We start from the raw sequence: 12,984 nt of genomic DNA on the forward strand, positions 1-12,984 counted from the left end.
TAAAGCCAATGCAATATTAATATGTCGACTTTTCTTATTTAATAACAACCTATATAAATATTGACGAGGCTTTGGAATTTGTAGAAGTCCGCATCGCCACTAATGGAAATAACATTGTAAATTTGCCAACCACAAAAAAGTAATTGTAGAAATTTAATAATACGAGCGGTAAAAATAAGGGAAAAATTAACAAAATACCATTTGAATCCATTTTGAAATGTAATGAAAATGAAATATTTGGAATTTTAAATAGTTGTAAATCCTATAATAATTTAGTAATATGTTCTAACACTAATATTATAAATATAAGCAACACTTCATGCATCCCGGATTTGTTGAGCAGTGGCGTCGCAAACTGCAGCGTAATAAACAATCAACACGTTCCCACGATATAGGAAATATCCCCTGGAATATTATTACTTAACCAGTATGAAGGAAACATACTTGTGCATTGCGACCTGATACCATTAAAGGGCACCTTCATAATTCGGCATCACAACGCCACTATCCAAGTAAACAACAAAGTAATTGTAACAGAGGAAATAGTTAGTCTACACCCCTTGCCAGCGATTCTCCAACCTATGGCAAGCTCTGGAGTGATGGAAGAAGTTCTTTCGTTGGAAATGTTAAAACAGCTACGCCTGAACGACAGTAACTACATCGACACATTGAACATAGAAAACAAAATCAATTTCTCCACTAACCACCAATTCCACAACCTAGAGATAAAAGTGCGTCATCACTTACCATAGGGATAGAAGACTTACCACACAAACTTCAGCCAATTCCATCGAACGAGGACGCTCGAAATTGAAGGTGGAAGAATTGACTTCACACAAATTAAATGCCTGATCCATATATGTAATACTTCTATATTGGCAGTAAGCTAACTTCTCAATGTGTAAGCATTCCGAAATCAAAGCGACACAGTCTAGTACCGTTTTTGTCAATCTATTGTGTACTTGAGTGCCGTTTTTGTATATGTGTTGTGTACATGTTTATTTATAAACGTATGTGTTCCTTTTCTTTCGTACGTGTTTATTGATATATCTGTACTGTAGTGTTTTCGGACGGTACTAGCTCTTTCTGCCAATATAGGAGTATTACATATATGGCCTGATCTGCTAATTTTTACACGCGTATGAAAAGTAACTAAACACCACATCCGTCGGTAACGAACATAAGCACAAAGTGCACTGGCAAACAGACGTCCAACCGTGGGAGCAATAACTGCGCGAATTCTGCTGACATCGCGTCTTCTACAACTTACTGCTGTCACGCGGCCAATCCGTGTGACCAAATAATAACTCTAGCTGCAAGGCAAATTTACTTCGTCAAAGTTAGTTCTGAAGTAGCACTCAATGAACAAAGGCCATAAAAATTAATTAACGGGCTTTTATTCAACTTGCACTCATGTATGTATATAAGTACACGCATATAGATACACACATATCGTCACCTGCAATGCAAAAAGACGTAACAACATGGTAACTGAAATGGAAACGTCGTGACTAAATTTTTTTATTTTTTTCAATAAATGATGTGGGAGTTGTAATTCGATGGAATCCATCATATCAATCAAAAACTGAACTTGAATTTTTTATTAGTTACGACTCTTTGAATTTCAGCGACGATGCTTGTTACGTCTTTTTGCATTTCAGGTGACGATGTATACATGTGTGTACATGGATATGAAATACAGACCTTGCTTTTATTGAGTTTTCTTCTAAGTAATACATACATACATACATATTCTTATTCTATTAACGTTTGTATATTTTTGGTTTCTTTTTAATATCCTTATAATGGCGAATCAAAATATTTAAAATAAATAAAATATTTATATTGTTTTTTCTGCTTTTCTTTACTCTCAGTCTTCACCAGACGCGCACTTTTCTCAATAGTCAGTATTATACCCATTAAGATCCATTTATTAGATACATATAATAATTAAACGCAATCACTATATTAAAATAACATGCAGATACACCATTATACTGAAAAGTGTACGCTTGGAATATACTTTAACTACGCGTATGCATTGTATGTAATTTATATGTACATACATATACATATATTACCCCCATAATTCATATATTTGTGCATATTCCTACATTCCTTGCAACGAAAAGCATTTGCTTGCATTACTTACATATACAATGTACATATCGTCAATGTTTTTGCAAACCCGCCCATCGACCAATTACAAAACCGCCTATCTTTCGACACTCAAATTTTACAGGAGAGCGAAAAAACTGGTTTTCTTTGAAGGCATTGCCTTGATATTCGATATTTTCTCTAGCTATTATTTTACAAATCTGTTGTTTTAATAACGATTTTTTTTTTAACCGCGATTTAGGCGGTTTTGCAACTGGTCGATGGGCGGTTTTGCAAAAACATAGACCATATGTATGTATGCTGTATGCATAACAAAATGCATACCCTGCAAGACGGGACTACCAGAAACTCCAACACATTCAAAAAGTTTGATATTGAAACCAACACATGTAAACTTACTTGACCCTTACTAAAATTAGTGCGATTTTTCTCTTTTTTACACACATTAATACGTATCATCTTTTGAACGTTTACTCTCCTAAATCTGTGCAAGAGGGAAGGAGACGACGAATGTTCCCACGACAGTCGGGTCTACGTAACCGGAACGACCCAGATTTATATCTGGCCAAGGACTGTCACTCCAGCAACACTCCCCAAAAAGTCTTTGGGGAATTTGTATGCTGCTACAACAACAACAACGACGAATGTTGTATTTATATACATATGTAGCAGGTGGTATTCCAAGTTGCAAATGTCAAAATAAAATTTCACAAATCATAAATTAAACAAATAAAAGAAAAAATTAACAAAAAAAGTTTCCAGAATTATATGAGCTTAGAAAAAAGAAAGTTTTTGGAAAATGATAAGCGCTTTAATATGGAATGCATTGTTCCATTTAGTGCTAATACTCAAGTGACCAATAATTGTGGAGAAAAGTCCAATAGTTCTTCGTATAGTGCTCAATTTAGTGATTCCGTTGTCGCCCATTATTCCAATTGCGAAAATGCAAAGAATAGTACTCCGCCCAGTGCTCCTGCTGAAATTGCAGATGATTCCAATCGCGAAGAAGGAATGTGTAGTACCTCTTCGTTGTATAATCTTACAGCTAATCCTGCACAAGTTCCCAGTAGTTCATCTTATGAAGAAGATATGTGTAGTGATAGTTCAAATGTCATAAAAAAATAAGTAATTCCTGCCCCAGGGATACAGATAAATGTAGGGAGTTAAAGGCTTGGGCCATAAGAAACAATATAATGCATAACTCTCTTAGTGATTTACTGCATACGTTAACCAAAATAGGTGTTACCAATATACCTCTGTCAGCAAAAACGCTTTTAGGATCGAATAGAAAAAAAGTAGAAATATTCGCCCATCAGGCAATGAACCAGTTAATTAACTTTAATACTAGGGTTACTGAATATTCCGAAACACTGATCGACTTATTGTACTCGAACGCTAAGGAAGTTTCATGTGAAAAAGCGGAGGAACATAGAATATCGGATCATGAAACTATAATGTTCAAATGCGATATAAAATAACAAGGCCCTTACAGTAAACTGTCTGAAATAACTTCGTGGGATGGGTACAGCCCAGACAACCTCATAAATCTTTTGAGACAATGCACCTTCGCTGACCTGAATAGTCTCAGTCCTGATGGTATGCTCGAACATATTAATAATTGTTTGATTTCGAGTATGAATAAACTACAAACTCGTGTACAAAAGCGGGTCAAAATAAATGGAAATAAATGGTATGACTACGGTGACCATCCGTCCTTTATTTTAAAGGACAGTCCTTTATTTTAACCCTCTGTCCTTTATAATTTTTTTCAAAATAAAGGACGCATTTTGTTTAACCTGTCCTTTAAATCGGCTCTGTATTTTTCAGAGGTAATTTTTTGAACAGAGAATAATAAAAATGTCCGTTATAATATATAATGAAAACCTTCGCCAGTTTGTTTCGCACCTCTCTTAAGGGTTGCTATTTAATCGATAATCTTTGTACAATCTATAAATCACGAATCATTGCTAATACTGATAGAAAAATTAATATACATACTTTGAGTAAAATTCCCAAAAGAAAAGGGAAGGGGCACGCTGAGTTTCAAAACTGGCATTTAGTTTTCATAATTCACTGGAGCCTTAATTTTTCACTCATTTGGTTAATATTTTTTTTTTAATCAAAGCTTATAAAATTTGCAAGTGTTCAGTTGAGCATGATTTGTGAATTTATATTTTAAAATTTTCAGTGCAAAGTGAAGTAGCAATTTTGAAGAAAATGTATTCTACTTTCCAGTTAATAAATGTAACATAATAAAAACCAGTTGAAAGCAATTGTTTGGTTCTCCCAAAATGAAAAAAGTCACACAAAAATTTGAAATGTCATACAAAATTTTCACCAAAATTAATTTTTTTTTGGTTTTTAGTAAAAATTGGGATATGCCGTTTAATAGACCATTAAATTTTTTTATAATAAGGAGCAAGGTGCAAGTGTCTAAGAGTTCCCGTTAATTTTTAATAATAAAACAAGTATTATGTAACATTTATTAACTAGAAAAGGAAAATCAATATTCTTCAAAATTGCTACTTTTTCTGCACTTTCAAAATTCGTGCTCAACTGGTCTCTTACTAGTTTTATAAAATAAATTCATTCTCATACCCCTTTTACATCACCTCTTCAATAATTTTTTAAACTAGCTTTTATTAGCAACACATTTCGTTAGTTTTTTTTCTTATTATTAAAAAGTACGTTTAAAGAGTACACTTATATAATTCAATATTGGAACCACAACGAGATATTTTTGAGCCTTCTATGAAATCGACTCCAAATCAAGGTAAAGGAAGAATTCAGTATTATTATTACTTAAATTTAATTAATTTCCTCATAGGCAAGCGCATTTCACAAAAACGATGGGAAACATCCAGTGCATATAACAGCTCGGAAGGCCCCACCACATCCAAAAGAGCATACTATGCACAGAAAAGTAGTGGTAAAATCAATAAAATAATAAAACAAAATGTATATTATATGAAAACACTTACATACATCCTTACAGATATATTTAAGAGATAAGAAAACTTTTGCTTTCGATTCTGCTGATTTGAGCATATTGCTAATATATTAATACATACAATTATTCAGTCAAGTTACCTTTTTACTATATTCACATTGATTTTCATGTAATATCTTTTTTGGGTATACACGCATTAAATGTCAATATAATAAAGTGTAAGTTTAAAGTAGTTAGAAAAATAACAAAAAAGATATTGCATTAAAATCGATGTGAATATGTACAGTAAAAAGACACCGGTCCCATTTTGACTGTGAGCAACTGTATGTTACCTAAATATACTTAGGTACATATCAGGGTTGTTGCGAATATTTTTCCGAAATAAAAGTCCTTTCCGCATAATAAACAAACCGCCTGTCCAAATTAAACAAATTTGGTATCATATGAAAGAGGACTGAAATAGCTTTTAAACGGAAATAGCTAACGACCTCTATTTATATTTTTTTTTATAATTTAATACTAAAGAAATGCATATACCTGACACAAGATTTGTTTTATGGTAATTAACATTTTTTATTGAAATATTTTTCAATATGTGGCTTTCTTCGTTTAGACATTTCAGTTTTAAAGCTATTTAAATCCTCTTTCATTTGATACCAAACTTGTTTGATTTGGATAAGCGGTTTGTTTATTATCCGGAAAGAACTTTTATTTCGGAATAATATTCGCAACAACCCTGGTACATATGTATACGAGTATAACTTTTTATTTGTGTAATAGGTTGTAGAACGCAGCGACATGTTGGCCTAGAACCAAATGATAAGGGAGTGCAGGTTATGCTTAAAAAGGTTCAAAATTCCCTTTGCCATATGACCGGAGAAACCGAGGATGAAACCATTCAAGAGATTTCCAGCACACTCCCTCTCTCCAGTGTAGACTGCTCAATCCAGGTGGAGGCAAAACTCAAGAATCCCGAGTACAAACAGGCAATGGTAATTCACTGTATGCATACACACATATCGTCGTTTAAAGTACAAAACCGTTCGTCCTGAAATATACTAGTCTGAAATGCGATTACTTTATAAAACAGAGAACCATTTTGACATACGACTGTTTTTACTCTCTACTATAAAATTTGGGCAACCTCACATACGCGGTTTTTGATTATCTTGATAAGCGGTTTTGTACTTTAAACGACGATATACATATACATATATAGACGAAAGTATCAGTGTGAAAGTTAATACAACAATTTTTTCGATATTTTTATCCAAATCAGATAAGCTTCATTTATAAAATAAAGGGGGCAGCGGGAAGCGTGAATGACGTTATCCGGAAATTATTCACCGATGAATTTCTGCAACTCTATAATTGGGACGGGCGGTAGGAGAAAAAATCATTACGCGCGTTAAATCTGGTGGAGGAAATTTTAACTTCACTAAATTTAAACAATCGTTTGACTCTTTTGTTGAAATTGTTTCCAGATGTATTCAAAACCGAAGGACGACTAGCATTGGAAAAAAATATTAAAAAGTCAATTGACCTAGCCCATAATCGGCTTAAGCAAAAAATCCGATTAAGTCAAAATAAACTAAAATAAGTATAATAATAATATGTAGCTTTAATATTTTCATTTTTAAACCCAATAATGAAATATTACACATGACAACACTGATTTTGATGCGTCAAATGTTAAAGCTGTTTTTCATATACTTTCATGTGCTGATTACGAATCCGTAAGTGTAAAGTTTTCATCAGCTCCAGATTTTGAGAAAAACGTTGTCAAAGTTAAAAAAATCTCGTTTTTAGCAATATTTGAGTAGCAGATAGAAGGTGATAGAACCTTTCACTTACGCTTCAATTAAAGCCAAACTATGACTATGCCTATAAGTGACCTTAGGGTCACGGTGCCGAAACGGTATTTTCAGCGGTTGTAGTCGAAAGTTCAAGCCTCATTTAAGCCTTAATTGAAGGTTTAATAGCGATAGCCAAAAGCCAGAGCCAAAAATCAGTTTTCACTGTTCAATAAACGACTATAAGGCAAGGGGCACATTAGAGCGAAACGATATGCGATGCGATATGCGATACGATACGCGATACAATACGCGATGCGATATGAAATGCGCGCAGTGCACATTAGAGTGATGCGATACGCGATGCGACATGCGAAGCGACTCGCGATGCCATTTGCGGTGTGATAGCTACACAAACGCCTTTCGCCTTTCAGTTAATACCATGAGTTCATCCGACGAAGACATTGCTGTAGCTATACAAATATGCATATCAGAAGAAAGGAGTTTAATTGCCTTTACAATGATACCAATTTTTTAAAAATCGGTTAGTAATTTTTTTGTTTAAAATATTTATAAAAAAAAGGTATTTTTTCCTTTAAATGTTTTTTTCTCAAATTTTTATGTACGAAGTATATAAATATGCATATCAGAAGAAAGGGGATTTAGTCATCTTTACAACGATACCATTTAAAAATCGGTTAGTATTTTTTTGGTTTAAAATGTTATTTTTTTATATAAAAAAGGTATTTTTTCATTTAAATGTTTTTTCTAAAATTTTTATATACGAAGTATACAAATGTGCATTTCATTTCATTTATTTGCTAAGTCATTAGTACAATAAGATCTGAGATCTTTTATAGTACAACAAACAAAAGGTAAAACCAGAAAGATATGACAAGGTAATAATGGTTACTTAAACTAAAACTTATAACAAAGTAAAACTAAAACTCATAATAAAAAGTACAGACAATTGAAGCAATACAGTGGTTACACATATTAACTTGAGACTTTATACTCAGCGAAACTCATAATTATACAACATAAATTATTTTAACGAAAGTACGCATATAGAACATCCTTAAAGTTGCTTTTATTGAGACTACTGCGAGTTGCCATTGGAATAGAGTTCCATGTTCGAATAGCGTTGACAAAGAATAGCCGTGCGGAGGTTAGATAATTATAATTTGGTACTATCAAATCATTAATTCGAGCTGATTTAGGGAAAATGAGCTTGTCATATAGATAACCAGGCTCCTTGTGCACAATAAGTCGATAGAGAAAGATGCAGTTTCTGGCTTTCAGATAATCAGATATTTCACAGCCTAATAAACGTGATCTCCAACCAGAGATATGGTCAAATTTAGCTAACCCGAACACAAATCGTGTAACATGGTTGAATGCTACATCAATTTTAGGAGCAGATAGAGAACTCAATTTACTGTAAACAAGCTCAGGGTAGCATATGATTGGCATTATTAATTGCATCGCAAGCTTTCTCCTAACCTGGACCGGCGTATAATTTGCAGAAATTCGTAAATTTCTTAGGATGTTGTATACTTTGCTAACTATCGAGCTCACATGATCGTCACATGTTAAACTAGTATTAATGATGAACCCAAGATTAGTCACTTTAGACACAAGTTTTAGACACTTATCAGCTATATATAAGGGCGGCACGTTTGAAAAATTTATTCGTTTTTTAGAGACCGGCATCACATATATAACGATATAAATTTTTAAAAAAATCAGTTCGAAATTGTTTGAAATATAAGGAATTTAGTTTTTCGAAGATCTGAACTTAGACCCCTTATAGGACCTGTAATATAAGTTTGCTCAAAAAAAGTTATAGACTACGTCTATATTTTTAGGGTTTTAGTTATTTACATGCAACAATTAAATATTAAATTTTTTACCAAAGGTCCTATTTCGAACTTCGAAGGCCCATACGATTTCGGAGGCTAAATTCGAAAAACGGAGAAATCAATAGTTTACCTATGACTCAATCTCTTAAACAAATTGGTTTGGTCCAATACCAAGAAAAAAAGTTGATTTTGCCGTACAGTGTAATTATTTGAATATTTGAAACAAATAGTTAATCGTTAACATTAAAACAAACACCAAATCTTTTTTGCTATTCCAAATCAAAAACAAATTTGAAAAGGTTGGGCGTGCGGTCAAACTCAGAAATACCCTGCTCACTTGATCCCAATGAACTCAATCATTTTTTTTCTTCAAGTAGTTGCTTGACTTATTACACGTCTGTAACAAAGACCACTTCTTCGTCATCTGACCAACACAGTCTCTCGAGATTTCAATTTAGTTCCGTTTGCGAGGAGGAAGTGGCTAGATGCGTATGCAGTATTAAATCTAATGCTGTGGGGAATGATGAGCTTCCGATCAAGTTTGCCAAATTAATTTTGCCTTACATTCTCGCTTGCTTTACACACATACTCAATCACTGTTTAACCACTTCCATCCAAGTGGAAAGTAGCAAATGTCACACCAATAGCCAAAAAACCTGGTGGCTCTCTGATTTGTGAATTCAGGCCCATAAGTATATTAACAGGACTTTCTAAGGGTGTTCGAGATGCTTTTAGCGCAGCAAATATCTGATTTCATTCATAAAGATAAACTCCTAAACCCTCTGCAGAGTGGTTTCAGAGCTGGTCACTCCTGTTCTACCGCTGTTGTTAAAGTCTTAGACGATATACGTCAGCCATTCGATCAAGGCCATTTAACACTACTTTGTCTGCTTCATTTTTCTAAGGCTTTTGATTCTGTAAACCACAATTTATTGTGTGAAAAACTAGCTAAGTATTTCAGCTTCAGCAAAACTGCAGTAAAACTCAAAGAGACCTATTTGAGCGACAGGTTTCAAAAGGTGAAAATCGGCAATAATTGTTCTAACCTCGTGCATATATACTCTGGTGTCCCTCAGGGATCCATACTGGGCCTACTTTTGTTTAGCATCTTCATAAATGACATTTTCAGCACCTGCGCTCATGCGCGCTTACACGCCTATGCCGATGATGTGCAGCTGTATGTTTCTAATAAAATGGGATCGATTCAGGATATTTGTCTACAACTTAACGAGGACTTAAGCTCAATATTAGCATGGTCTAGGGGAATTTACTTTGCCTCAATGCTCAAAAATCTTGTGTAATACCTGTCGCCAAAGATAAATTTTTGGCATCGGATATTCCCACCTTATTTATTGGTCCCAGCCAGCTTAAATTAGTTGACAAAGCCAGGAGTTTGGGTTTCGTTATTAACTCTAGACTTGCGTGTGATGATCATGTTGATGAAGTTGTGAGTAAAATATTTTTTTACTCTACGATGTCTTAGAGTAATTCACCTTATGTACCGGTAGCCACTAAGAAAAAGTTAATTACAAGTTTAATTGTTCCTTATATCACGTACTTTGAAATCGTCTACGGCAAATTAGACTCTCATTCACTCCAAAAATTGAATATCGCCATTAACTCTGCCACAAGGTATGTATTTGGTTTAAAGAAATACGATCATCTCTCATCTATACGTGATTCTATACTAACCTGTGATTTACAAAATGTTCTGAACGCGCGTAATTGCATTTTTATGTTCAAATTATTTATCACGAAGAGCACGGAATATCTGTACAATAATCTTAAGTTCTCCAAGAGTACACGTTCGTCAGGTCCTATTCTTCCGAGATTTAACTATTTATGCACTTCAAGACTGTTTTTATTAATGCGGTAAGGCTCTGGAACTCCCTTCCACTGTCCTGGAAGAACGTGTTGCACATAGGCAACTTTGTTTTGTTTTATTTTAGAATATATGATTTGTAATTCAACGTATACATTACCTTAATCTATATTGTAATATTAATTATTATCTGTACTTTTTATTTTATTTTTTTGCAATTTGTTTGTATCATTGTGCAAGTAAAGATTACATCTTAATGCACTAATGTTTTCAATCTAATATTAAATAAATTAAATTAAATTAATTAAATTAAAAAATTTGCCCTTCGACGAATGTTTTCTTACGAATCTATGCCATCTTACGAGCTGAGATGCAGAATACTGAATTTACAATACCTTGCTAATAAGAGAAAAATTTGTAGTATTCTTTTCATCAAGGATATATGCGATAACAAAATCGATTCCCCAGAACTACTTTCGCTTCTGCCTTTTTATGCGCCGGAGAGGCTTCTAGGAGAAAAATACGTAAACCAACGCGAAAAACGGAATTTGCTAACAATGAGCCCATTCACAGATCCATTTGCCTATGTGACTCTGTTTGTAATTATGTCGACCTTTACTCATGTAGAGAACGTTTTAAAATTAATATCAATGATTATTTTATTTTCAAATAATTTACACATATGTTGTTGTTATCCTGTATGTATAAATATTATGACTATTTTTGTATAACGTGTTAATTTTTTTCCTGTTTGTCTGTGAGGAGTGTCCGGTAGATAATTAAACAAATAAATGAATAAATAAAATGATTGGTTTCTTTTAATTTATTTTTAAAGATGTGAAAACAAAGGCAAATAAACCATGACAAAAATATTCTATTGTGTACTTACCTGTGTCCTTGACCCCAGACGCTATATTTCTCCATGCCAAACTAGTCATGTCTGTTCTACAGTACTCTTTTTCTGTATAGCTCCATTAACCATCGGTTTTTTTATTAATTCGACTAAAAAAATTGAGGAAGATGCTTCCTCTTGTGAAACGGCCATGCTTATGCCGAAAAAAATTCTGCGCCATACTAATTTCACCTCGTTCAACAAACCGTGTTGCACATGCGATACGTATGCAATATTATATCGCAGCGGTATCGCTGTCGTGCAAGTGTTTTTTTTTTAACGGACGTTGGGATAGGGAAACTATCCATCAAGTGGCCCGTGCGAAACTCTCCAAAACCCACCTCCCCGGAACCACTCGCGTATTATATCGGGGTGAGGCCGTGGCATAAACATGCCCCACGTCATACCGCCCTTTCCATAATCCCCCATCCACTAATGTGATTAGGGGTTCAGGAGCGTTTTGGTGTTCACAGGGTTTACCTGCAAAGAAATGCAAAAATAAGATAAAAGAAGAAATTTTGTACACAAGTAACTTCAACTGTTTCCTCTTTCTAAGCGGCGGCGTTGCTCTCTGATCCTTAGCTTTGTCATTATTTCTCTGCTTATATTCTTTAATGTGCCCCATACTTTTTTATCATTCAACATATGTTCAATGATATTTTCCGTACTCAGGGCCTCTTGAGTCAAAGTATTTAATCTCTCTCTTTCTAATGAAAACGAAGGGCACTCGAAAAGTACATGTTTAGCGGTTTCCGGGACATTTTCACATATATTACATGCCGTCGAGTCATCGTGACCATAATAGTGCAGGTACTGTCGAAAGCAGCCATGACCACTAATTGCTTAGTCATATAAAAATCAACTTCGCCATGCGATCTGTATAGCCAAGCTTCGATGCTCGGAATGAGTCGGAAAGTCCAGCGCCCAGAGGAAGAGGAGGCCCAGCGTTGCTGCCATAGTGATAGGCTTATTTGGCGTTCGGCCGCGATCGCGGGTTTTGAGCCGTTATATAGGTACGCTGGATTTCGTTAGCCAACAAATCGGCAGGCATAATACCAGCTATGACGCAGGCTGCATCATGTGAAACTGTCCGGAAAGCGCTGCAAACGCGAAGGGCACTAAGACGGAAAACAGAGTTTACAAGCTTAGCATAGGACTTTTGCTGCAGTGCATGACCCCAGACGGGGGCCGCGTACATTATAACTGATTCAGTAACTTTTGTTAGCAGTTTTCTGCGGTTTTGACTTGGACCGCCTACATTTTCCATCAGTCTAGCTAACGCGCTTTGAACTTTTGCCGTTTTTGTACTTACCATTTTAATGTGAACTTTAGTTGCGTTCCAGATGCTTCACGATTTGCAGGTTTTTACAGGAAGTCGTTCCAGGTCACCACCTCCCATAAGGTTTATTAATGGGGAAAACAGCTGTTCCTGCAAATCGTGAATTTCGTGAATATCGTGAAGCATCTGGAACGCAACTTTTGTAATATAACCTTGCATCAATCATTACACCTAGGTACCTCACTGCTGGTAATGTATCAAAGACATA

At 34.7% G+C, this 12,984-nt stretch overlaps 2 long non-coding RNA genes across 2 annotated transcripts; one reads left to right on the forward strand and one right to left on the reverse strand.

Moving 5' to 3' along the window:
* The first annotated feature begins 1,042 nt into the window (after positions 1–1,042).
* On the forward strand, positions 1,043–6,677 carry LOC118749960. Its single transcript, XR_004994322.1, has 2 exons — positions 1,043–1,415; positions 5,849–6,677. It is a non-coding gene; the product is annotated as an uncharacterized LOC118749960 (long non-coding RNA).
* A 2,820-nt stretch (positions 6,678–9,497) lies between these two features.
* On the reverse strand, positions 9,498–12,840 carry LOC118749961. The gene is made up of 2 exons (XR_004994323.1): positions 12,750–12,840; positions 9,498–11,917 (listed from the first exon to the last, which is right to left on the reverse strand). It is a non-coding gene; the product is annotated as an uncharacterized LOC118749961 (long non-coding RNA).
* Between the last annotated feature and the right edge of the window lie 144 nt (positions 12,841–12,984).

This window comes from Rhagoletis pomonella, unplaced genomic scaffold (assembly GCF_013731165.1).
Source record: "Rhagoletis pomonella isolate Grant_MI unplaced genomic scaffold, Rhpom_1.0 Rhpom_scaffold_00096, whole genome shotgun sequence".
In the NCBI taxonomy this organism is placed as follows: Eukaryota; Metazoa; Arthropoda; class Insecta; order Diptera; family Tephritidae; genus Rhagoletis; species Rhagoletis pomonella.